We start from the raw sequence: 26,739 nt of genomic DNA on the forward strand, positions 1-26,739 counted from the left end.
ACCATCCGCGGGCCGGATTTAGAAGGTGATTGGGCAGGATCCGGCCCCCGGGCCTTAGTTTGCCTACCCATGCTCTTTGGGGTAATTTCTTGGGGGCTGAAAACCAGCAGTGGCTGTGGCTGGAGCCAATGGTAGGAGGAGCTGGAACCAATGGTAGGAGAAACTGAAACTTTTAAAAAAAAGGGGGGGGGGGCAGGACCAGTGCCAGAAGCCTAAAGAGCACATTTTCCCTCTTCCTAGCTGCCCCACAGTTCTCTCCTCCTTACCACCTGCACCCAGTTAGGCCTAGGGCTGCATGAAATTAGGCCACGGGACACATATTGCCCTCGAGGCCACAGATTTTTTAAATCCTTGTTCTAAACCATTGTAGAAGAAAAATGGGGGCAGTTGATTGTCTGAAAGGGACCTGTGGCCAAATGTCTCTCTGGGCAAACGTATTATATTCTGTATATTTTTAATGACTTGCATGTGTTTTTGTAGGATTGTGTCAGTACGGTGTTGTAATTTACTTACATTCATTTTTAATATGCTGTAAGGCCCTTTGGAGAGTAAACGAAAGAAGTGTCTCCCAACATACACAATGACAACAAATAAATTGGGATCAGAAAAATAAAACGATACTGGTAAAATAATGTAGGTTTGTAACACAAATGTATTCATAAATAAAACTTAAGTGTAAAAGACTAAACAGATTTTTTTCAGTTGTCATTGATGTATGAATTTGTACGCACATATGCTATTTGACATTCATACATTAATGAAAACTGAACAAGATTTTTTGGTCAAAATATGTTTGGTCTTTTGCATTTATATTTGTGTTTGGGGTTCTTAACAGAATCACAGAACTGTAGAGTTGGAAGGGATGGCAAGGGTCATCTATTCAAACCCCCTGCAGTGCACGAATCACAGCTTCATTGGAGGTTTCAAAACAGAGGTAGGATGGCCATCTTTCAGAGATACTTTAGCTGAACCAGTTTCCAAAGCATAGTCCACTGCAATAATCTAATCTGGAGGTTATGCAAGGATGGAGTCCAGTGGCCAAGTCATCTCAATCCAAAAAGCATCAACAACTGGCAAAGTAGCGAGAGCTGGAAACAGGCAGTCTTGGACACAGATGCTGTCCAAGCCTTCAATAGCAGTACAGGATCCAGGAGTAACCCCAATCTAGGCAACTGCTGCTTCCAAGGAGGCACAGTCCTCTATCTAGAGCAAGCTATCTACTCAATTACTGGACCCAACAACTCAAATCATCTAACACCTCCATCTTGTCTAGATTAAGTTTGAATTTTTTGGCCAAATCCAGCCCATCACCACCTCCAGGCACCCATCTAGCACCTGAACCACCTCTCCTAATTCCGATATTACAGAGAGAGTTGCACACTATTTGCACGTTGGTGACACCTCACTCCAAATCTCCTGAAGATATCTCACGACAGCTTCATATTGGTGTTAAACGGCATGTGACACAAGATGGATTCCTGTGGAATGCTATAGGGTAGTTCCCATGGCCCCAAGTAATATCCCCTATTGCTATTCTGGAGAAGCAACCATTAGAAGCCGAACCACCATAAAACAGTTGTGTATCCTTTGTCCCAACCTCACAGACTCCCTCCAGGAGCATACCATGGGCAGCAGTATCAAAATCTACAGAGAAGTGAGGGAGAATGAGCAGGGGATCACTCCTCCATCTTTCACCTGATGTAAGTGATCAACCAGGGTGACCAAGACACTTTTGGTGCCATGACCAGGCCTGAAGCCAGATTGAACAGGTCTAGATAACCCCTTTCCCACTGGAAGATAGTTGTTTAGGACTTCTGCGCCCAGTACCCTAAATGAGGGACACATCTCTACCTCCTTCCAGGAAGATAACACCGTAACCAACACACACCTGGAATGACCCGCTCAGTCAAGTTCCTTTGTCTAAATCTAGTAAGTCAAGATGGGCAGGACCAAGGGGTCAAGTTTGAACCCCTCTAAGAAATGTATTCACATCCTCACACCATAACAATGGAAACCGATACAGTACAGCCAGACCCAATGATGCTCTGGATACCTTCTCCAGACTCACTCTGCGGCATCTAATTCTGCCCAGATCTGTGTGGGCAGAATTACTACAGTATGTCTTCAAGGATGGAATAGCATTGCTCTGCTGGCTAGATAAAGAAAGCTCACTCGCCATACAGAATAATATTGCTGGATGGCTACTAGAGGATGCAATGGTAGCAGAAAAGTAAGCTTTCCACACCACCATCAATAGGTGCAAGAATGTGCTGGGTCAAACTCAGACTGGAATTTGCACCAACTGTGCTCCTGCCATCGACCTTCCTTCTTCATCATGCACAGGTCTCTGGAATACCATGGAGGTTTGCGTACAGCACAGCATCAGTGACGATACTCAGGCACAATCATACTGATGGCCCTACACATCTCCTGGCTCCATAGTGAGACAAGGACCTCAACAGGAGCACTAGCAAACACTGGATTTCTGAGGGGTATGTGCTGAGACCTTTTGTGGGAGTCATAGGAGGCACTGGTGGGAACACTTACGTTCACAGGCATCATGTTGATGACCACGGCATTACAGAGCTTTGCAACTGCATGTAAGTTTGTGGAGGAGACTCATTTAACAAAGCCAACTGCTCTCTGCTGCTTTATCAAGTCTCCTAGCCCACGGATTGTAATGCTAGCCTAACCACCCTAACATCTCCTTTGAGATTAGACAATACTTAAAACAGCAGTACCTCATTTTTCATATATTCAAACCCTGTTTGTCACACAGGATGCTATGGCCTTATACCAAACCAGTCTATTTGTCTGGCATTTCAAGCAGTCAGTCTTGCATGCCCTGCTAACTAAGATCCTTGTAATGAGAGAGGCCAGAGAATGAACCCAGGACCTTTGCAGGCAAACAGCATCCTCTACCACAGAGCTAAGCACTTTCTCCAATTTTCTAGTCCCTGGTGTATCACTGTCTTTGCATTTTGGAGACTCCTTCTTAGTGTGAATTGTTAGAGTTGCCATCTTCCCAAACTCAGCTCCACTCCCACCAGTATTTAAATATTTGAGAATGGGGTGGATGGGTGGGTGTGGATGCATTTTTGGCTCTAATGCGCCTGCATGTGCGTGAACATTAAGATAGCATGTCATACACAGCCTGACACTTTGCACACTGGGGAGGCTCGTACTCAACTGCTGATAACAGGTTGTAGGGCAATTATGCTATTCCTGGCCTATTTTTAACTGAAGGAACACACAGAGACACATGCAGATGCAGATACACTGCCAACTTTTAAATCAGTAGAAGGACAGGCTGTTGCAGAATAAGTGAGTGCAGGGTACTGAAAGAGAAGCTCAATCTTCATTTATGTGGAAGGTCTCACATAGTAATCCTTGGAAGAACAACAGCAACACTACAAAAGTGACAGCTATTTTCAGCACTGAAATGCTGGGGTGGGAGTTAGAATATTAAAAGGAAGATGCCTTATACCAAATTAGATCATTAGTCCCACTGGGCTCAGTTCTGTCTACACTAACTGGCAGCAGCTCTCTAAGGTCTCAGGCAGGGAGTCTTTCCCAGACCTACCTGGAGAAGCTGGGGGTCAAACCTGGGTTTTTCTGTATGCAAAGCTGGGACCCCATCACTGAACTATGCCTGAAATACAGTGGCTTGCCTAAGGCTACCTACTAAGTTCATCACCATGGTGTGAATTGAAATAGGAAAACTGGGGCAGAGCATATACTTTGTCTGCAGAAGGTCCCAGGTTCCATCTCAGACAACCCTGTCTCAAATCCTAGAGAACTGCTGTCAGGCAGTATAAGTAATACTGCATTAGATGGTCCAGCAATGAAATACAGTGGTGCCTCGCAAGACGAAAAGAATCCGTTCCGCGAGTCTCTTCGTCTTGCGGGTTTTTTCGTCTTGCGAAGCAAGCCCATTAGAGGTTTAGCGGCTTAGCGCTACAGTATTAGTGGCTTAGCCGGCTTAAAGATCAGCTGATAAGCGGCTTAACGATCAGCTGATAAGCGGCTTAAAGATCAGCTGATAAGCGGCTTAGCATCAGCTGTTAAGCGGCTTAAAGATCAGCTGATAAGCGGCTTAGCATCAGCTGTTAAGCGGCTTAAAGATCAGCTGATAAGCGGCTTAGCATCAGCTGTTAAGCGGCTTAAAGACCAGCTGATAAGCGGCTTAGCCATCAGCTGATAAGCGGTTTAGCGGCTTGGGAAAAAGGGGGGGGGAAGGAAAAAAACCCCGCAGGAACTCGCAAGACATTTTCGTCTTGCGAAGCAAGCACATAGGAAATTCGTTTTGCGAAGCACCTCCAAAACGGAAAACCCTTTCGTCTAGCGGGTTTTCCGTCTTGCGAGGCATTCGTCTTGCGGGGCACCACTGTATTAGAAAGCAAGCTTCAAGACACAGATTCAAAATGTATGCATGCAGGTCATGTGTGCAGCTTGCGACCTCAGCCCTGCCCATCCCATGCGCAGAGCCTACACACTTTGAAGATATGAATGGGGTTCTAGATCACAAACTGCAAGCGCCACGCATGCACACGCCCACACACCAGCTCCTCTGCAAAGATGGAACCACTGTAATTACTTCAAAGCTATCAGTAAACATGGCTAAGTGCAAAGTTGTTTGCAACTGAGAAGCCTCCATATCACATTTCCTTCTCAACAGCATCATGTGGACTCATTTTCTGTCTTGGTTTATGGCAGCTTCCTTTGTATATACATCCACAGAAGAGAGGAAGAAAGTTATGAATGTAAAACCGGCATGGGACAGAAATAGGCTCATCCATCTATCCCTAATTAATCTCTCTCCCTCCCCCTCTCTCTCTCTCCCTCCCTCTCTCTCTCCTTCCCTCCACATACATATCTATATACATATTTACACACGCATGCATGCACATGCACACACACACTCACACTCACACTCACACTCACACACAAACTAACTAACTAACTAACTAACAGGATGGACTGATTACCCTGTTCCGTGTCAGTTTTGCATGCATTCAATCAATAAGTCATACAAAATGTGCATTTAAATCATATACATTTCCCCCAGTACTGTATACACAATTTTGTACGCACTTTCCTCCAAAAGAAGCATTTTCTATTTCCCATGCCCCTCCTTACATATTTCTGGATATTTTTTCTATGCATCCTCCCTAAAATATTCATTTATACAGTGGTACATCGGGTTACATACGCTTCAGGTTACATATGCTTCACGTTACAGACTCCGATAACCCAGAAATAGTACCACGGATTAAGAACTTTGCTTCAGGATGAGAACAGAAATTGTGCTCTGGCGGTGTGGCAGCAGCAGGAGGCCCCATTAGCTAAAGTGGTGCCTCAGGTTAAGAACAGTTTCAGGTTAAGAACGGACCTCCAGAACGAATTAAGTACTTAACCCGAGGTACCACTGTATATGTATTCTCCTTGTGAAACATGCATTAAAAAACAAGCAAACCCATCGTCACAAAAATCTGAAGAGGTGCTCCATCCAATCGATAACTGCATTATGATTTACCTCTATGTTTGGGAATGGGAAATTATAGGTCAGTTGACTTTAAAAATGTGGACCTGATAAATTCTGCTCCATCTTCATTAACTCAGCTGCTTTTATGGTTTTATTTCAATCAGATGACATGAGAAGGTGCTTTGGATCGGGGCAGTCATCTCTTTGCTACCTCTCCTCTTTCCAAAGTTTGCATACGAAAAACAACTGTGCACTTCCAATTCACACACAGAAGTAAATGGAGAGAATCTGACCTAACAAGGTCTTGCGTGGGCAAGCAAATTAGAAGCATCACTGCTGCCATTAACCTTTCAGAGTAAATATCAATTATGAAAACTTGCTTCAGTACCTATGTCCCCTGTTTGCTGCCGTGAATTAAGAGGGTCATCAGCCTTTTCGACAGATCTTGTTCATTTACACCTGCTGCCTGCCAGCAGGGGAGCCCACACCCCCGCCGCCAGTGCACTGAGCCAACCTGCTTTAATTCATTGGTAATTATCTTAATGAGACACACGCAGGACTGAACTAGGAGGACACCTTGTTCTGCTAAATGGGATGTGCTGGTTTCGGGGGGTACCCCTTGGCACAGCTGGGTGTTGTAAATGAAGTCTGTTTCTTCAAAGCTGATCCTTGCTCGCTTGAAATTTGACAGATCTCCCTGTCATTTGGAGAAGGTCCCAGGTCCAATCTCTGACATATCCAAGTAGGGCTGAGAGAGAACCCTGCCTGAAACCCTGGAGAGCTGCTGCCTGTCAGTGTAGAAAATACCTAGCTGGATGGACCACTTGTCTGACTCAGTAGAAGGCAGCTTCTTATTAGGGAAAGGGCTGTAGCTCCATGCAGTGGCAGAGCTTCATGCTCCGGCACTGGGGGGGGGGGCGTGGCAGAGAGCAGGCGTGGGCGTGGCTGGTGCACGTCCGGGGGGGCGTGGTGCGTATCCCGGGGGCGTGGCACGCCTCCCGCAGGGGCATAGCGCACATCCTGGGGGCATGGTGCACCGCCTACGGGGGTGTGGCGAGCAGTGCGGGGGGGCAGCTGCGATGGCTCCCCACCGGGATCGCGCTGCTGGGGGCGATGCGCTTCCCCTGCTCCTCTCTTCCTCCACCAGTCGCTCCATGGCAGAACTTGATTTGCATGCAGATTCTCCCAGGTTCAGCTTTACATTTCTTTACATCCACTGCCACAATATTTAGTGATGGCTACCAACTGTGGGTTAAACCACAGAGCCTAGGACTTGCCGATCAGAAGGTCGGCGGTTCGAATCCCCGTGACGGGGTGAGCTCCTGTTGCTCGGTCTCTGCTCCTGCCAACCTAGCAGTTCGAAAGGACATCAAAGTGCAAGTAGATAAATAGGTACCGCTCCGGCGGGAAGGTAAACGGGGTTTCCGTGCGCTGCTCTGGTTCGCCAGAAGCGGCTTAGTCATGCTGGCCACATGACCCGGAAGCTGTACGCCGGCTCCCTCGGCCAATAAAGCGAGATGAGCGCCGCAACCCCAGAGTCGGTCATGACTGGACCTAATGGTCAGGGGTCCCTTTACCTTTTTACCAACTTGGAAGGCTTCAATATAGTATTAAACAAATTCATGGGGAATGAGGCCATCAGTGTCTACTAACCCTGATGTTTGTGTTCTGCCTCCACCCTCGGAGGCAGTATGCCTCTGAGTGCCAGTTGCTGGAAATCACAAGGACTTGCTGTTGTGCGCAGGTCCTTCTTTTGGACTTCCCATAGGCACTGGCTTGACCACAGTGAGAATAGGATGCTAGAGTATGATGGATTCAGGAGGGCAGTTATGTTCTTAACACCAACATGGTGTCTTTCAAGATTTGAACCAAATGGGCATAGGTTCTGGTCCTAGGCCCCTCACCTGCTATTCCATTTCAGTTCCACCTGGTTTTCAAGAATAAATATAGAGCCTATAATATAAATATGTGGAATATGTACTATCTGAAACATTTTCACAAAGATGGACAATTCCTGACTATTAATGAGATGCAAATTCAATTGGGAAATGTTCAAAAACAATTAAGGTCCTTTTAAACAAAGTCCTAGGATAGAAATGGAGGGAAAAAATAGTGGAAGAAAATATAATGCCAAAAGGACTAATAGCATATTTGTAAGGTAAAGGTAAAGGGACGCCTGACCATTAGGTCCAGTCGTGACCGACTCTGGGGTTGCGGTGCTCATCTCGCTCTATGGTCCGAGGGAGCCGGCGTTTGTCCACAGACAGCTTCCGGGTCATGTGGCCAGCATGACTAAGCCGCTTCTGGCGAACCAGAGCAGCGCACGGAAACGCCGTTTACCTTCCCGCCGGAGCGGTTCCTATTTATCTACTTGCACTTTGACGTGCTTTTGAACTGCTAGGTTGGCAGGAGCTGGGACCGAGCAATGGGAGCTCACCCCGTCACAGGGATTCGAACCGCCAACCTTCTGATCGGCAAGTCCTAGGCTCTGTGGTTTAACCCACAGCGCCACCTTCGTCCCTTATCATATTTGTATAAAACCATTATAGAGGTTCAATTTTGTCCACAGCAAAATTTGAGACGGTGGTGGGAAGTGAATTGGGATTTAGAAACTCAAGAAGATGCATGCAACAAACAGTGGAGAAAAGTGCCATACAAAGCCAATAGAAAACAACCAGAGAAATAAAGCTTTAATGCAGCCTTTGTGAACCTAGTGCCCTCCAAATGTTTTAGACTACAACTACTGATGTGAGTTGCAGTCTAAGATATTTGGAGGGCACCATGTTTAGCAAATAATGCTTTTTTACAGGGATGGGAACCCATGTCCCCAGATGTTGCTGGAGCACAACTCCCATCACGGCTGATCATTGGAGGCTGATGGAAACTGGAGACCAACAACTGCAGGGCCAAAGATTGCCCAGGAATTCACGTGCAGGTGAATATAAGCAGATGTAGCTAGACTGAATTTTTCCTGGTTAATAAAATGAATATCATCCGCTATTATCTCTGATTCAGGAAATCCTATGTGAACCAGAGGGAGAAACCAGCAAAGTTTGAACCGTTCCAACCTGCTCACAGGCTCCAGGTGCTTGTGAGTAATCCCAAGCCACCGTGCCAGCCAAGAATCATGAGCCACATGCCACTGGATATCATGTCCCGTGATTAAACATCATAACTCATTCCAGCCATAACTTCTGCTCGTTATAGTCTAGCTTTCCTTTTCCTTTCCTGCCATGGCTCTTTGTTCTTCCCTGAACAGTAATTTATTTTATTATTTTATTTATTTATTTATTTATTTATTTGGAGTAGATTGGGAAGGACAGGAAAGGACAGGAAATGGAAAAGTGTTTTCACCCCGAAAACCCAGTCCCCCTTCCTTAGCACTCCATATGAGTATCTCTGCCTCCACCACCACCACCTGACTTCCATTTCATCCAAACAGCTCGACTCTCCAGTTAAAGCAAGAGTCTCCTCTCAGGTCCCAGGTCATCAGAAAGATTATTTTTATTTAGGGTTGCATCTATTTTCAAATTGCAAGCATTCCCCCACCCCCACCCCCTTTGCTCATTATTAATAAATACACTTCAATTTATCAAAAGCTCCCTTTCGAGTGCTACTGGGAGCCCTGGGGCAAAAGGAGACAAATTCTTTTCTTAAGTTGTTCTGAAAGGTGCTGGGCTCAGCGACCCTCACCCCCATTAACCTACCAAAGCTAGTTCACTCCTACTGGGAGCTCTGCAGCTTGCACAGCGGCAAACTCAAACTGATCTTGTGCCATCTCAATATATTTGTTCATTATCTTGCGCACACACAGAAGCATTTGGAAATGTACTTGGGGCACAGGCCAAATTGAATCATCTGCCTTCATTTTCTACACGATCTGAAGCTACAGCTGCTACAACAGGCTGTGGGATTTCTTCCCCCACCCCAATTTTTCCCTCCCTGACCCCCCTCCATCTCTCTCTTAAAGCCACATCCATCTGTTTTTGCTTGTTTTTTTAAGCACTTTATAAAGTTTGATTCTTAGCATACAATTTTTTTAAAAAGTATCACAATTAAAATTTCAGGAAGATTCCTTTTTGTTTTGCAGCAGAAAGGAGAGAGGAAAAAAAGCAGGTGAGGGAAACTGTGCGCCTGCCCCCATGAGATAATGCATATGCAGAATCTTTGTACTGCAAAGTTTACAAAGGAGACAAGTACAAAATGTGTACCGGATTCTTCCAGGCGATGCATTTTTCTCCCAACTATTGTTGTAGGGGCAAACGTTGTTGGATTATTATCATCATACTAATTATCATTTAATTTATTACCTGCACTTCACCCTAAGATCCCAGGGTGGTTTGCAGCATTAAAACTCAACATTACACAACACAACACAGTATTTAAAAGTAAAAAAAAATAAAAAATAAAAATAGTTACAGAAATAAGCTGGGTCTGAAAAAAATACACCTCAAGCCAGAAACCAAGGCAAAGAGGTGCATGTTCACCTAGAAGCTGCATAATGAAGGTGCTAGAGGTACCTCTGTAGGGAGTGATTTCCACAACTTAGGGGCTGCTGCAGAGAAGGCCCTCTCTTGGGGCCCCTCGTCCACAAGCGTCTGGAGGTAGAAGAGACTACCAAGAGGAACTCTGCCAATCTGGCTCTGTAGGGAAGGAGGTGCTCTCTCAGGTATCTGGGGCCTGAGTTTTGGGGCTTTGAATTGGGCCCAGAAACAAATGGAAACTAGAGTAGCTGTTTCATGAGATCGAAATGGAACTCCAGCCAGTAATCTGGCTGCTGCACTTTGGACCAATTAAGTGTCTGAGTCTTTTCCAAGGGCAGCCCCACCCAGAGCACAATGCAGTAATCCAGTTTGGAAGTTGACAGCTCCTGACATCTCAGATCACTGCTCATGCTAGCAGGGGCTGACTCGTGTATATAGTCATAACATTTCTCAAGAGTCACAAATGGGACTAAACCAGGGGTTGGCAAGGTTTACCTTGCCTGGGCTGGTTCACTCCAGCGGAGATCCCTCTGTGGGCTAGATCACGTGCACGCGTGAGTGTGCATGCCAGTGATTTCCAGTGTCTGCGCAGACGCTGCGCAGGGACTCGCCAAATGGGCGGCTTGGTTTGGGGGCAGCTCGTGGGCCGGTTAAATGACCCCCACGGGCCGCTTGTGACCCATGGGCCTTAGGTTGCTGACCCCTGGACTAAATATAGGAAGAGCCCTGCTGAATCTTATCTATGCCAGGTAGAATACAAGGAACGGTACAGCATTTGCTTTGCACTCAGAAGGCCCCAAACTCAGTCCCTGGCCTCTCCAGGTAGGGCTGGGAGAGGCCCCTCCCTGACGGAGAGCTACTGCCAGTGAGTTCAAACCAGGGAAGAAGAACCTGTGGCCCTCCAGATATTGCTGTATTACAGCCAGAACCAGTCCACCCATAAGGTGAGGTGAAGCAGCCGCCTCAGGTAGCAGAAGTGTAAGAGGTGGTGCTCCACCTGGCCAACTACTTCCACTGCTGATGAGGAGGCGGCGTTCCAGCACACGGTGTTGCCGCCCGTCTTCCCTGCCCCCAGGGGAGAAGCTGAGTGGTGATGCTTGGAGAAGAGCCCCAGCGCACACCAAGTTGGGTGAGAACTGGGGCATTCCTGTGAGCCATGTTGCTGATCAGGCTTCCTTCCACCTAGGGGAGAAGCCAAGTAGTAATACTTAGAGGAGCATTCTGGCTCTCATTGAGTTTAGCGAGAGCAGGAACATGGCGGCAGAAAAGGGCGGGTGTGGTGGCGGGGGGCAGGAGGCAGCAATTCCTGTTTTGCCTCAGGTGGTGAAACGGAACAGGCTGCCCCTGACTACAACTCCCATCAACCTTGACCACTAGCCATGGTGTCTGGGGCTGATGGGAGTTGGGAGTCTGACAATATCTGAAGGGCCAAAGGTTCCCCATGCCTGGTCTAGACAATACTGAGCTAGGTGGAGCAGCAGTCTGACTCCATATAAGCCATCTACATGCGCCCCATTGTATTTTAAACTTAGAGAGGTCAATGAACACATATCTTATTTTAATGAATTGACTTTTGCACAGCTTCGAAAAGCTTTTACAGAGCTACGACTAAATACAATAAGCTCTGCTTAAAGAGATGGGAGACATAGAGGCATACCAAAAAACGAACGTGTTTGCATTAGGGGATGTTCTGAAGTAGAGGACCTTATGCATTATATCTTGCACTGTCCGTTATATAATGATGCAAGAAAAAGATTTTTGGTACCTATAATGACAGGGTCCCCTGGCCAGAACCCCCTTGATATGATGTTATATCTCCTTGCAGACACAGATAAGTATGTGACCTGGCGGGTAGCACTTTTTGCAACTGCTGCTAGGAAAATTAGAGCAAATTATATAGCCAAGGAAGCCATTAACTGTAAAGGAGATGAATTTATTTGATCCTATCTATCTACCTCAGGCTATGCTCTATCTTTGTCACCAAACTCTGAGTATAAATTGCACACTGTATTAATTGATATTGTTTTTAACATTAGTGACCATGTGATGATTTTAGCTTATGAATTTTATTGTTTAATGTTTTTATTTGTACATTGGGGTACTTTTATAGCTTTGTTTAGAGTATGTAATGTTTTAATAATATAAATGTTTTAAGTCTTTTTTTACCAATTCAGTATATTTTCTTTTAATTGTCAAATAATTCTGTGTACATTGCGGCAGCCTTTGGCTATGTGCAATAAAACTGACTGAGACTGAGACTCCATATAAGCAGCTTCCAATGTTCCTGATCAGCTCCCATAGCGACCAACAGCAAGATCTCCTGACGGGCAACTGGTATTTAGAGGCATACTGCCTCTGATATTGGGGGTAATATAGCCACTGTGACTTGTAAAAGGTAAAAGCAGTGCTTTTTCTGGGGGGGACGCAGAGGTACGCATACCCCTAAACATTTTGTGAATCTTTGTACTTTTGTCCATTTGCTGTATTTATTTTCCCCGGTTTTAACTATAAAATGGTGAGAGTACCCGTAAACATTTTTTTTTGGGGGGGGGGGGGGAAACCCTGGATGGTTAAGTCCAGTCAAAGGCGACTATGAGGTGCAGCGCTCATCTTGCTTCAGGCTGAGGGAGCTGGTATTTGTCCACAGACAACTTTCTGGGTCAAGTGGCAAGGCAGGACTAAACCACTTCTGGCACAACGGAACACTGTGATAGAAGCCAGAGCGCATGAAAATGCTGTTTAATTAATAGCCTTGCCCTCCTTTTAAAGCCATCCGAGCTGGGGACCACCAACGCAGATTGTGGTAGCAAATTCGATAGTTGAACTATGCACTGTGTAAAGAAACACTTACTTTTGCTTCCTCCAAACCCCTCACTCTTTAGCTCCATTGGATGACCCCATATTCCAGTATTATGGAATTATCCCCCTGTCTACTTTTCCTTTTTGTGGGGTAATGCAGCCCCCAGGGCTGTCTTAAGCATATATGGGGTGCAAGGATCTGCCCCAGGTTGCCCAGTCCCAGGCACACAGGAGGGCGGAGCTGGTCAGCTGCCTCAGCATCTCGCTGGCTCGGTCACCCCTGAACTCGCGGTGCAGAGCCGCCCACAGCAGAAGAGCCTGCCATGGCACTCCGACCGAAGGGTGGGCTCTTCCCCAGACTCAACTCTCGGGCCCCTGACTTTTGACCTAGTGCCTCTGAGAGCCCGGCGCCCGGGTGCCCCGCACCCCTAGTGCCTATGGGTAAGATGGCCCTGGCAGCCCCTATGCTTTTCTAACATTAGGAGATTTAAATACACACACCTTCTCATTATGAGTGCCCAGTCTACTTTAAAATATCTAAGAAATTAGGTGAAAGCCTATTGTGAAGGTGAAGTCATTAGAATTGCACCCACAGTTGAGTCAGAAGATTTTGAGCAGGCAAGCTTTAAGTGGCAGACTATGCTCAGCTGATGTACAGAAGGTGCCAAAATTATAAATGCCTGTTCTTGCCAGAATTTGGTAAAAGTCAGTGAGCTGCCTTCATTTTTAAAGCTCGAAGCAAACAAAACCATTTGGCTTTATAAATGCATTTCTTTGACTCTTACAAAAAAAAAAAAGGACCTATGTATCAAAACAAGATGGAATCATATTGCATCTGACTTGTTTCCTTGAAAATCCAGCCCTAATGCATTCTAACAGAATTTATCTATCCCAAGCATACCTCATAATGAGATCAACTGGGAAAAATATCAGCCTTGTTTGTATATTTTATACGTGCTCTAACTTGGCAGTTTGGAGATTATGTATTCCCCAGGTCCCTCCTTAAATCGCTTCACACACTGCAATTTGATTTTCTTTGCTTGCCCTTTTCCACAATTTCTCCCCCTTACATTTCATTGAGTTCTGGCTCACAGGGCAACATTCCCTTTGAATTAAGGGTGCAATCTTTTTTCCTCTCAATAAGGATATGTGGCACGAAAAAGCAACGTTACGGTTTGAAGATTTTATGATTGAAAGAGGACTCTGGTGTGCGCATGCTTGCGTGGACATTTGTTTTGTTTTAAATCCAATGAAAAGGCAAATCCTGCAATTCTAAGTAAGGTCTGTAGATGTGTGTGCCTTCTGATCTCACCAGTCAACAGGGATATGCATCGTGCATGTTTGCAAACAGAGTGCACCTCACACCCAATTACTGTAGCAAAGCACATGCATTGGACATAGGTATCACGCAATGCGAGACTAATCTTTCTAAATTGATGGATCATGCAGCTGACAGTTAAATTTGCAAAAAAGGTGGTCATGGAGCTAAAGTCCTAGTACACTGTCTGAGTGTGTTGTCAATGTAAACATTGCTTAATTCCCATAGAATGCAATGCATGGCCGGATGAATTTATAGCAAGGTGAATGAAACCACTTTTTAAACCTCCAAAGGGAAAGAGACATTTAAACCATGAATTTGAATTCTAATTCTTTAAATAATGCACTTCCTGAACAAGAGCATAAAATAAGTGATTGGTGTAACAGCTCAACACAATGCTCACTTATAGATAAATAAAACAAACTACCTAGGAGCATGAGTCAAAAACTAGGATCATGTATGTTACTAGGTTATGCATTTTTTGTGTTTTTATATTGTAAAATGCCCTGTGATCCTAGGATGAAGGGCAGTATAGAAAATATAAATAAATAAATAAATAAATAAATAAATAAATAATAAAATCTCTCCCTGCTCTGCACCTTCTCGAGTGCTTTTACTGCATGGGAAACTGGGAGGTATTTGGGCAGGTGTGTAGAAATCTATGACTTGAGGGGATGGAATGAAGCCTACTGTGCAAAAAAAGAGATTCACATCCATTGTTCCACTCACTTTTACCTCTGGCCATGCCCACTGCTAGTCTAGAAGGTTGCCCCTGAGTGAATGTGGGCCTCAGGCTGAAATGTGTCTGAAAATAGGCCTTAAACTGCTTCAAACCCATAACTAGGCTTTATTTCATCCTGGTCAAAGACCTAGCTTGGCATCTCCCATGCACATTTGTGTACACACACACACAGTGGGAGCCTCAATGGTGCCCCCCTGGAGGCTTCACCTGGAGCAAAAAAAAACTGGCTAGCTCCCACTCCCACCCCCGTAGCTACGGATCTGTTGAACATATTATGAAACACAAAGCATTTAAGCTGCTTAGGGAAGTCCAGAGGCACAAGATGCACCCATCAAACATTTTGTTAAGAAAATTTCCAGGAGGGTGAAAAATTAGGACCAAAAAGAATTGGGATCTTCTGTGATAGATGATACAAGACGATCCAACTTTCCCACAGGAAACCACTTTTAAAAAGCCTCTTTATCCCGTGTGTTTCCAGCTAAAAAGGCTCCCAGTGTGCCTTTACGATCAATAAAACAACAAGAAGACAGTCTTTGCCCTCAGGCTTACAATCTAAAAGACACAACACAAAAGGGATAGGAAAAGGCTCTAGGTATCAAATACTGCCTCAGGGATTGGAGCCTGTGCAGAAGAGTGTGGTCTTGTAAATAAGTCCAAAGTTACTATTCTGTATAAATCTTTACTTGGTTGCTGGGTGTTAATGTTTCTGGGTCCAACAACAGGCACCAAGAATGAGGAGTAGCTTTATAAAAATAAGCTTTGGAGTAGCCTCTAAAACCCTCTGCTAGAACTGAAAACTGAGACCGAAGGAATTGTTTGGATCACGTGAATCCAGGACAAGTTCTCAAACTGCCAAGTCCTTAACATTAAGGGAGAGTCCACAATTTACAAGCTCTATCCTTACACTGGGGGCTAGGGAAATAGGAATGGAAACTGCCTGTACGGTGGTACCTCGGGTTACATACGCTTCAGGTTACATACGCTTCAGGTTACAGACTCCGCTAACCCAGAAATAGTACCTCGGGTTAAGAACTTTGCTTCAGGATGAGAACAGAAATCGTGCTCCGGCGGCAGCAGCAGCAGGAGGCCCCATTAGCTAAAGTGGTGCTTCAAGTTAAGAACAGTTTCAGGTTAAGAACGGACCTCCGGAACAAATTAAGTACTTAACCTGAGGTACCACTGTATTCACTTCATTTATGTGTCCCACGTTCAGAAATCAATCCAGCAAATACAATCGGTATCTGCCGTTGTTCTTCCTTTCAGTCCACAAATATGCAGTTGGTTACGTTTACTGCAGACACCCCATTTGCATTGTGTTGCCTTTTCACTGAAACGGATGAGGTGGAATAACGTAATGACAACATAATTATGCAAATCCCATAAGTTCCATGATTTCACCACAGTGGACTGCAAGATGACTTGTGCAGTTTTCAAGGGAAGATGAACTGTAGCAGAACGGAAGCAGCGATGCATAGAGGTTGGAGTGGAAAATGATGCCTTCTTACATCCCTACTGGGGACCGACAGGAGAAGGAAGGAAGGAAAGCTTTATCCCTCCTGCAACATCCCACCATTTTTCTAAGCTGGGGGCAGAGGAGGGGACTCCCCTCCTCTGGCAGGCCACTTGTCTCCTGTGCTAGGCATTGAGGTGGAACAAAACATTCCATCTCTCCCCAGTCAATCCACTCACTTGCCCAAATGGATTTTCTTTTCACCTATGGATACCAGGCTAGTATTTAAATCAGGGATGGGGAACCCGTGGCCTTCCACATGTTTCTGAACAGCCTGAGCCCACCCATGTTTAAAAGTCTGGTTACTGGGAAGCAAGTGCTATCAAATACAACACAAGCCACTGATAAACTGAGGTTGAATTGAGCAAGGCGGAAGATGATGTGTTAGTATGAGACTCAGAGAGCAAGCTAGACTAGGTTTACACAGTGTTTTCCCCCCAACATCACACAGGGAAGCGATGAGAACCGACAGCTTTAATGTTGCTGTCATCTACACATAAAGATACCATCTATTAAAGGCTAATATCAAACAGCTGGGATCTTCAAAGCAACTGTAAATTTAATATACATATTAAATTTTCCAAATGCAGGATGCGACGTCTCATAATGTTACGGAACCAAAGAAGAAAAACTATCCTTCAATTTACTGATGTGTTTCCTTGATGCAAATGAATAGTCATTCATCAAATGCTAGTAGCTGTGAATAAAAAAAAACCCAGCATGTGTGTACACACAAACATACACGGACATCTGGAAAAGAGCTATACTAAGAAGATCTGGAATCCTGGACTTGGATCAAGAAGTGTCACGGGCCGCTCCCAAGGTTTGAGTGGACACAGAGGGCTTTGCACAGCAGAACCCAGGCACAGTCCATACAAGAGCTTAGATTGGGAAGCAAGCCGTGTTTGGATGGATGGGTTGGCAAACAGGCTCTTCCTGCTTCCTTTTGCTGGGCTTCTGGGAGGCTAGGGGCCAAATGGAGCAGAGCACAGCTGGAGGTAATTTAGGTAGACAGAGCCTAGCCAACGTCCAGTGAGACTGACTTGAGGAGTGATAGCTGGCAGGGAGATTATTACAAAATGCATAATGGATAAAATACGTGCTTAAGAGTAATTGAGACTGAGCTGAAACAAGAGGGGATTTGGGAAGCAACTCCACTAGAGACGGTGATCCAGCTTCTATCTCTTGATCACAATAGCCGGAATTTTATTCCTTCCTCTTTCAGGTCCAGAACTTCAAAGAAGTCAGCGACTTACCGTATTCTGGCCAGGCTACAAGCCCTTTCCACTAAGACAGACCTGGGTCACATCTGCACCAAAAGTTTAAAGCACTATGATGTCAGTCATGGCTTTCCCCAAAAGATATTGGGAATTGTTGTTTGCAAAGGGTGCTGAGAATTGATAGAACCCATCCCTTTCCCTTTAGAGAGCTGCAATTTCCAGAGTTCCTTGGGAAGAGGGATTGATTGTTAAACCATTCCTTTAAAGTAATATGGGGTCTCTATACAACTCTCAGCACCCTTAACAAATTACAGTTCACAGGAGTATTTTGGGGGCCATTAGTATATTAAGTGATATGATACTGCTTTAAATTTATAGTGCAGATGGGGCCTCAGTCTGATTTACCTTGAGAGTAGTTCCAGATTAAAATTTATGGTTAAACCATACATTTATAGTTTAAACATATAGTGTAGGTGTGGCCCTGGGCTCCACCGGATATCACGCAGCAACATAGGTTGGTAGCAAGTTCCAAGGTAGAGCAGTCAGGCTCTGCAGAACCAAGGAGAGATTCCAGTTTAGAGCTTCTGGAGAAGGCTAGATGTTGATCCACCAGAATCTAAAGTCAACTGAGCCTGCCTGTACTGTCTTTAATTTTGAATAAACAAATAAATCATTCTTTATATATTCTTAATTGTTATTTGCTGCCTTGGGATCCATCCACCTTTGGGAGGAAGAGGATAAATATCTCACAGCCATCACAACAATAATGCGCCTCCAGCGGAGCTTGCATCTTGCCAGAGCGCTACATCACAAGCAAAGTTTCAACATCTTTGGTAGGTTCCTAGGCTTGTAGCTGAGCACTCTGAACACAGGAAGCTGCCTTAATTCCGAGTCAGTCTGTTGGTCCATCTATCTCAGTAATGTCTACACTGACTGGCAGTGGCTCTTCAGGATTTGAGATGGGTGACAATTTCCAGCCCTACCTGGAGATCCTGTGGATTGAACCTGGGGCCATCTGCAAGCAAAACAGATGTTCTACCATTGTGCTATGGCCTGTATTTCCCCTGGAGGCAGAACACTGAGAAGGGGCTCTTGTACCTTCTCCAGTGGGGATTTATTTAGTTATTATTTCAGTAGTGTCTATTAGCTTAATGCCACAGTTTCTATGTATACAATTAGCTCAGCACATGGGCTGCAAAAGGGATACCACATAAAAATCGGGGGGGGGGGGCTTACTTAAATATATGCTGAAATAATAATAAAAAAGTCACAAAGCATTGGAAATATAAATGAGAAAGTATCCAGCTCAAAACTTCTAGGTCACTGAGAGGCAATATGCCGCTGCCTTATGGAACCATTTACATAAAGCTGTAGAATATAATTGTTCAACATAAGGAAAATGTATTTCCAAGGACATCCACCACTTCTATCATTCTACCATTTAAAATTTTCAAACATAATTTATGTATTTGTGATACTGAAATGCTAATAAGCTCAACATTTAGATCATCTGAGCCTCTGATGCCTTTAAAAAAAGAAGCCTTGAACATCAGGTCTGACCATTCAATCCTAGCCAGAAGAATATGCAAATACCAAAAACTTTTCCCCTACTCTCAAGCTGGTTCACTATAACAGCATCTCATTATACATTTACAGCCCAAATGGACCCAGAAAAAAGCTCCACTGCATCCAACGGGCTTATTCTCCATTATGTGTATTTAGGACCACAGTTTTAGCTTCGCATTGAGTGAGTCATTTAGGATTGCAGCGTTAGCTTCTTACCCGTGAGTCGTGGAAGATGTACTGCTCAGGAGGATCCCTAGAGAGAGACTATCAGGGTGGAGGTATTATTTAGGACATTTTGTTGGAGTCAATATTTAATTTTGGAGACAATTTTTGTTCTCATTGGTATTTTTGTATCTTTGTTGTTAGATCTTTGTTGTTGTCTAATCTTAATATATTGCTGCACATACTCGAATGTGGCAAGAGACTCAATGAGCGCAAGCGCTTACCAGGGGTTTGCTTTTCTTAGAATGAACGTCAATGGAGGCTGCAGTGTCTTTAAGATATATGGTTTTATATCCTGAGCATAGGATGGAAGGCTCACGGCATTAGCCATTTGTCTCTAAGCCACCAGGGTCCTCTCTTGCGGGTGCTAAGTCATTATCTTACAAAGAAACTGGGTTGACCAGTTTCCTCTACTACAATCGCAGCCTTGGTTGGGGCCCACAGATATCATCCAGACCAGCCCCCCAAGCCCGTAACAATATACTTACTGAGATGTTTTCATGCACTGTTTATGACTACTTAACTTTTGTTATATTTTTTGTAATTATGAAAATTCTGAAGACGTGGCCCCTGGTGTGTAAATACTCAAATGTCTGAGGCATGGGAGACCAATAACAGAAATCAACCCAAGTTACTGACTCATAAATCTTATATATTCTGAGAAAAATTCTTTCTAGAATCTAAACTGACTTTGCTTTATGTTAGCTTTTGGGACCTTGAACTTGTTATGAACACACAAGCTGTTCCCCTGACAAGAGTCTACAGCAGAGCTTTCCAAAGTGTGTCACGACATGCAGTGTGTAGGTGTGTCGTGCAAACACTCTCTGTGTTCCTCCCAGGGCTGGAAAGGGGTTGGTTTAACCTCCAGTTTGCTAGGGAAACTGAATTACTGTGTCACAAAATGATGCATGTCTAAAAAGTGTGTCACCAAGATGAAAAGTTTGGAAAGCTCTGGTCTACAGAAGTAAAAATTGTTGCAATAAATGGCAGGTTTCCTTCCTGATATTCTATAAAGATTTTATTAGTTCCAACGCACACATCTGTATGGACACGCTTATAAAGCTTCCATGTGGAATATGTCTGTATGTGCTTGTGCAAATAGGTGAGGGGGGGATTATTTGCTATACAGACTGACTAATATATAAAAGGGTTCTTGTTTAAACAGAAGTCCAACATATTCCGATCACAAATACAGCAAAAAAAATGCCATACAAATGCTTGACATTTTAAACAGAACGATCCTTTTGCTGCCATGCTCACCCAGTTCTAGCTGTCTCTCTTTGGCCCCATCTGCGCTTTATATTTAAAGCACAGTGGTGCCGCTTTGAACAGTTATGGCTTGTCCACAAAGAACTTTGGGAACTCCCCCCACAGAGCTACAATCTACTGAGAGGTTTAACAGTTGATGCCTTTTCCCAGGGAATTTTGGTTTTTTTTTTTTGCATATAGATATTTATTAATTTTTCAAGAGAAAAAATAACAACAAAATACAAATAAAGAAAAGAATATACACATTAAAGAAATTTTCACTTAAAATTTTACATTGTTGCCTCTTTGTGGACTTCCTTCAGCTCGTCTGTAAATCTTTCGTAATAAAAATTAAAGTTGCACATTTCCTAGTTTGTATTGTCATTATACATTTCTCCTCTCCTATTTTCTTTAAACAATAGCTCTTGATCTTTCACAGTGCTTCTCTAAATCCCCTTAGCGTTATTTGTCCTTTACTAATATATTCCAGATAATCTACATATTTTCCCCATTCCTTGATAAACTTTTGGTCTCTTAGATGTCTAATCTTCCCCGTCAATCTGTCCAAATCCGCGTAGTCTAATAACTTTAGTCTCCACTCCTCCGTCGTAGGCATTTCCTGTTTTTTCCACTTCTGGGCCAGAATTATCCTTGCTGCTGTGACTGCATAGTATACAAATTTATGGTCTTTCTTTTTTATTTCGTCCCCTAATATCCCTAACAGAAAGATTTCAGGTTTTTTGGTAAACGTATACTTTAACACCTTCTTTAACTCAATGTATATTTTTTCCCAAAATTCTCTCACTCTCCCACACTCCCACCACATGTGGTAAAAGGAGCCCTCCTTCTCTTCACATTTCCAACATTTACTGCCTACTTTGTACATTTTTGATAGCTTCACAGGTGTTATGTACCACCTGTAAAACATCTTCATAACATTCTCTTTTACCGTTATACATGCCGTAAAATCCAGACCCTCCTTCCATAGTTTCTCCCAATCCTCAAATTGTATGGTATGACCCACATCTCTAGCCCATCGAATCATTACTGTTTTGACTTCCTCATCTCCCAAGTTCCAATCTAAGAGCATCTTATACATTTTAGATATTATTTTCACATCATTATTTATAATTTCCGTCTGGGATTTTGAATCTTTATCTGCATACCCTCTATCTTTTATCTCTTTTCTAAACATTTCATTAACTTGGAAGTGATGTAGCCAATCATACACATACTCCTTAACTTGCTCGTATGGCTTCAATTTCCATTTCCCATCTTCTTGAGTTAACAGTTGTCCATATGTTGCCCAATTACTTCTCATGTTAATTTTTTTCACACTTATCACTTCGAGGGGTGAGAGCCAGTGCGGAACTTTAGGTTCTAATATATTTTTGTACCTTTCCCATATTTCAATAAGTGGACCTCTAAAAATATGATTTTCGAATCCCTTATGTACCTTCCTTTTCTCACACCATAGGTAGGCATGCCAGCCAAACCTATTGTCGAAGCCCTCTAAATCGAGTAGCTCCTTATTTACTAGTTTTACCCAGTCTTTTATCCAACAAAGACATGATGCCTCGTAGTATAATCTCAGGTCTGGCAGAGCAAATCCTCCCCTTTCCTTTCTATCTGTTAAGAGTTTAAATTGTATCCGAGGTTTTTTGCCCTGCCAGATGAATCTTGAAAGCACTCTTTGCCATTCTTTAAACATTCGGCTCCCCTTAATTATAGGTATGGTCTGGAATAGGAACAGTACCCTCGGTAAAACATTCATCTTAATAGTATTAATCCTTCCCCAAAAAAACAATCTCAATCCTCCCCATATTTCCAGGTCCTTTCTTATTTCTCTCCACACCGGCTCGTAGTTATTTTTAAACAGATCTATATTTTTAGGTGTTAACCAGATCCCGAGATATTTTACTTTCCTAACCACCTCTATTTGTGACTGATGTTGAATTATTTCTATTACACTTTGGTCCATATTTTTGACTATCATCTTCGTTTTCCTCTTATTTAGTTTAAAGCCTGCCATTTCCCCGAATTGATCCATTTCCTTTAAGATTTCTTCTATTGTAGTTGTTGGGTCCTCAGTCATTATTACTAGGTCGTCTGCAAAAGCTTTGATCTTGTAGGCATTTTGTCCGATTGTCACTCCTTTAATCTTATCATTTCGCCTAATCGAATTTAGAAGTACTTCTAGCACCATTATGAATAGTAGTGGGGAGAGTGGACACCCCTGTCTTGTACCTTTCTGTATCTTTATTTCTTCTGTCACAACATTGTTTATAATCAGTTTAGCTTATTGCTCCGTGTATATTGCTCTTATCCCGTTAAAAAAATCTTTGCCCACTTCCATATGTTCTAGATTTTTCAACATGAAGTCCCATACCACGTTATCAAACGCTTTTTCTGCGTCCACAAACATCATTATTGCCTGCTTGTCAATCCTGGCAGATAGAAATTCTAACATATTAATTATATATCTTATGTTGTCCTTCGTATGCCTGCCTGGAAGAAAACCAGCCTGGTCTTTGTGGATAGCTTCTACTAGTAGGGACTTCAATCTTCTCGCCAGAATTCCTGCAAAGATTTTGTAGTCCGTATTCAACAACGAGATTGGTCTATAATTTTTGACTTGAGTTAGATCTGCATCTTGTTTGGGGATAAAGGTAATAAATGCCTCCTTCCAAGTCTCCGGGATTTCACCTTTTCTTAATATATTATTCATAATCTCCTTTAAGGGATTCACCAGAATAGATTTCATCTCTTTATAATAACCCGCTGTGAATCCATCCGGTCCCGGAGCCTTCCCTCTCTTTAAATCTTTGATTACATCCTCTATCTCCTCTATTTCTATTGGCATGTTCAGTCGTTGTTTCTTATCTGTTGGGATTTTTTGCAGCATCTTATCTTTCAGAAACCTCTCTATCTTCCTTAAATTATTTCTGTCTTTGTTTTTGTAAAGGCTTCTATAATAATCCAAAAACTCCTTCCTGATTCCTTTTGGATCTGTTACTTCTCCTCCCTCTACTATAATTCTGTTTATTGTGCCTTGTTCTTTCCTTTTTTTTATTTGCCATGCAAGCCATTTGCCAGATTTATTTGAAAACTCAAAGTTCTTTTGTCTTAATTTTTTTATATTCCACTCTACTTCTCTATTTATTATTATGGCAAATTGGGCTTGCAGAATTTTAATATTTTCTTTTGTTTCCTGACAATTAGGTTTTTTGATTAATTTTTGTTCATTGTCCATTATCTGCCTTAAAATTTTTTCTTTTCCTTTCTCTCTATTCTTATTTTTAATCGCATTCTGCTGAATAAAGAATCCTCTTATTACAGCTTTGCTTGCGTCCCAGACTACATTGATATTTGTGCCTTTATCGCAGTTATCCACAAAGTAGTCTCTTAACTTCTTTTGCGCATTTTCTACGATTTCCTGATCATTTAGAAGATATTCCTTTAGTCTCCATCTGAAGGTTCTTCTCTCAAAACTCTCCAGTTCGCATTCTATCGGACTGTGATCAGAGATTACTCTCGGTCTTATTTCTACTTGTTTAACTCTAGGGCACAATTCACTCGAGATCCAAACCTGATCTATTCGTGACATCGACTGATGTGGTTCAGAGTGAAAGATAAACTGTTTATCCAGTGGATGTCTGAGACGCCAAATATCTATCAGATTGCAATTTTTAACCATTGAGAAGAAGGATTTTGGTAGTTTCCCTTCTTTACTTATTCCTTCCCTAAGTTTATCCGCTTCTAAGGAAACCACACCGTTCATGTCACCCATTAAAATGATTTTCTGATCCATATATTCTGCTAATTTCCCTTCTAAATTTTGGAAGAAATCAGTCTTATTACCATTTGGCGCGTAAATTCCAATCACAACCAAATTCTCTTTTGTTTTTTTTTTTGCATCAAATCCCTATTTGTCTCACAGAACTACACTATTCAAAATTCCCAGAGAAATTTCCCAGGGAATTTTGAATAGTGTAGTTCTGTGAGACAAATAGGGATTTGATGCAAAAACAAAAAAAACAAAAACAAAAAAAAAACCACACAGACGAGCCTCTCTCGGACCATTTCATAACCACAGTTGATTCTAGTTCTGCTGGGTCTGCTCTGAAAGAACATGAGACCACAACTTTGCTGAAGTTGAGCAGGTCAGGGTTTGGTCAGTGCTTGGACTCAGCAGCAGAGGAAGCTGCTTGGGCGCCTGGGGCAACCCTCCCATAGGGGTGGGGCGCACCACGGGGCCTCCAGAGTCTGCCTGCCTCCTCCCACTCAGCCGCCCTACAACTGGGGGGGAGGAAGCAGGTGGACCATTTGGGCAGCATGGAGCCTGCGCACGCCCAAGCCACCGTGTCTCTCCCAGGAGAGACGTGTGGCTCAGGCGCGCTGCAGGCCCCGTGGTGAGTGCCGCCCGGCATTTTGTCACCCCCCTCAGTGGTGACACCCAGGGCGGCCCACCCCAACCGCACCCCCCCTTCTTCCGCCCCTGTGGAGACTTCCTGGGAAGCAAAATTTTGCCACCTTCCTTCGTTTCCATGGTGGAAGACAAGTGGGCTATAAATCTATGAAAATAAATTTTATTTTATTTTCCCTGCAATTTTCTCTGTTCCATTTAAAAATAATTTCACCCACACCAAGAGGGGGTGTAGTACATGGAGAGTGGGAGGATCTGCACCTCAGGGTTAGAATACCTGCTTTGCATTGAAAGGGTCACAGGTTCAATCCCTGGCACCTCCAGCTAAGGCTGGGAAAGTTTCCTGCTTGAATCCTGACTGAGCTGCTGCCAGGCAGCATAGACAACCCTGAGCCAGATGGGCATTTGGTCTCACCTGGTATAAGGCAGACATTCTGTTTGTAAGCACAATAAGCTAGGAAGATCAGGAGCTGTTGTAGACTGGCTTGGATGCAGAAGAGTGGTGGGAGGCACCAGCCGGGGAACCCCCTAGGGAACCCCCGGGGGAAGAAAGCTCAGGTCCAGGTGAGTGGCGGTGGGAGGCGTTGGAAGCTGGAGGGGCAACAGGGTGAGCAAGAAGAGTCTGCGACAGAGTGCAGTTCAGATTCTGAGGCTGAAGCAGAGGCTGGAGAGGAGAGGGGTCAAGACGCTGCTGAAGAATCCAGATAAATACAGTAAAAAGAGCAGAACAGAGATTAGCCGTGTGCAGATGCAGTTTGAGACTGCGTGGAGAAAACCTGGGAGAGGAGGAGCCTTAGAGTGGAGTAAGACTTCCAAGGAAGAGTTGCTGAGACCACTAGGCCGAAGCTGTGGCCTGTTTCCTTGAATAAATATTTAACTTCACTGGCCTTAAGTGGTTTATTTTTTGTTGCAGACCTATGCCTGACTCAAGCCCTGACAGGAGCATGCTGGCAAGCCCCTACCCTCTCCGGCATGCCACTATCTTCCTTTTGCAGCTCTCAGTGAGCTGGGAGGTGGACATATGGAGCTAGGAGCTTCCTCTACTTGATGAAGTTGTCTTCTGACTCATGGAGGGCTAAAAAACAAGACAATGCCAATGTGGGGAGAGGAGGGTTTGGCGACAAGCTCAAACTGTCCCTCACACGACTGTTATTTCATGTACTCGTGTGGAAGGATTCTTACTGTATAGAGGACTATTATATCATGCTTGCCCTCACCTAACAATCTGAGATTACCACCTCAGTGAGGAACAGGCCTATGATTTGTTAGACCAGGGGGTGGAGGACTGTATTCTGACTAAGGGCCATGTTCCATTCTGGGCAGAGTTCCCAAGGGCCACATGCCAGCGCTGGGTGGGGCAGCAAATGTAAATTTTATCCTACCGATTGCATGCACCTCTACCTCTCTATCCTCCATCCAGGTGAGCAAGAGGTGTTACCAGAGTTTGAAGACACACTCCAACCAGGCCAGGCAAAAACAAAATAACCCTCAAAAAGGGTGCCCAGCAGGACCAGTCAGGGGTGTCATTTGAGGAGAGGGTGTGTGGCTGAGGAGAAGTGCCACAAAGAGGGCTGGAGGGCCACACTCTGCCCCTAGGCCTGAGGTTCCCCATCCCTATGAAAGACAGTTGCCGTGGATACTTTCTGTGAGACAGGAGTGAGGAGCGATGCTTCGTACGTCACTCTTGCCATTGAGGTGTTTGGGTTCTCATAACAAAGC

The 26,739-nt window shown here is 44.0% G+C and overlaps 1 protein-coding gene across 12 annotated transcripts in view; it reads right to left on the reverse strand.

Annotated features, from left to right (window-relative positions):
- FBRSL1 (fibrosin like 1) overlaps positions 1-26,739 on the reverse strand; it is a 779,020-nt gene that overhangs the window by 422,520 nt on the left and 329,761 nt on the right. The gene's annotated exons all lie outside the window — the stretch shown is intronic.

Source organism: Podarcis pityusensis, assembly GCF_964106645.2.
Source record: "Podarcis pityusensis genome assembly, chromosome: 16".
Taxonomy (NCBI): domain Eukaryota; kingdom Metazoa; phylum Chordata; class Lepidosauria; order Squamata; family Lacertidae; genus Podarcis; species Podarcis pityusensis.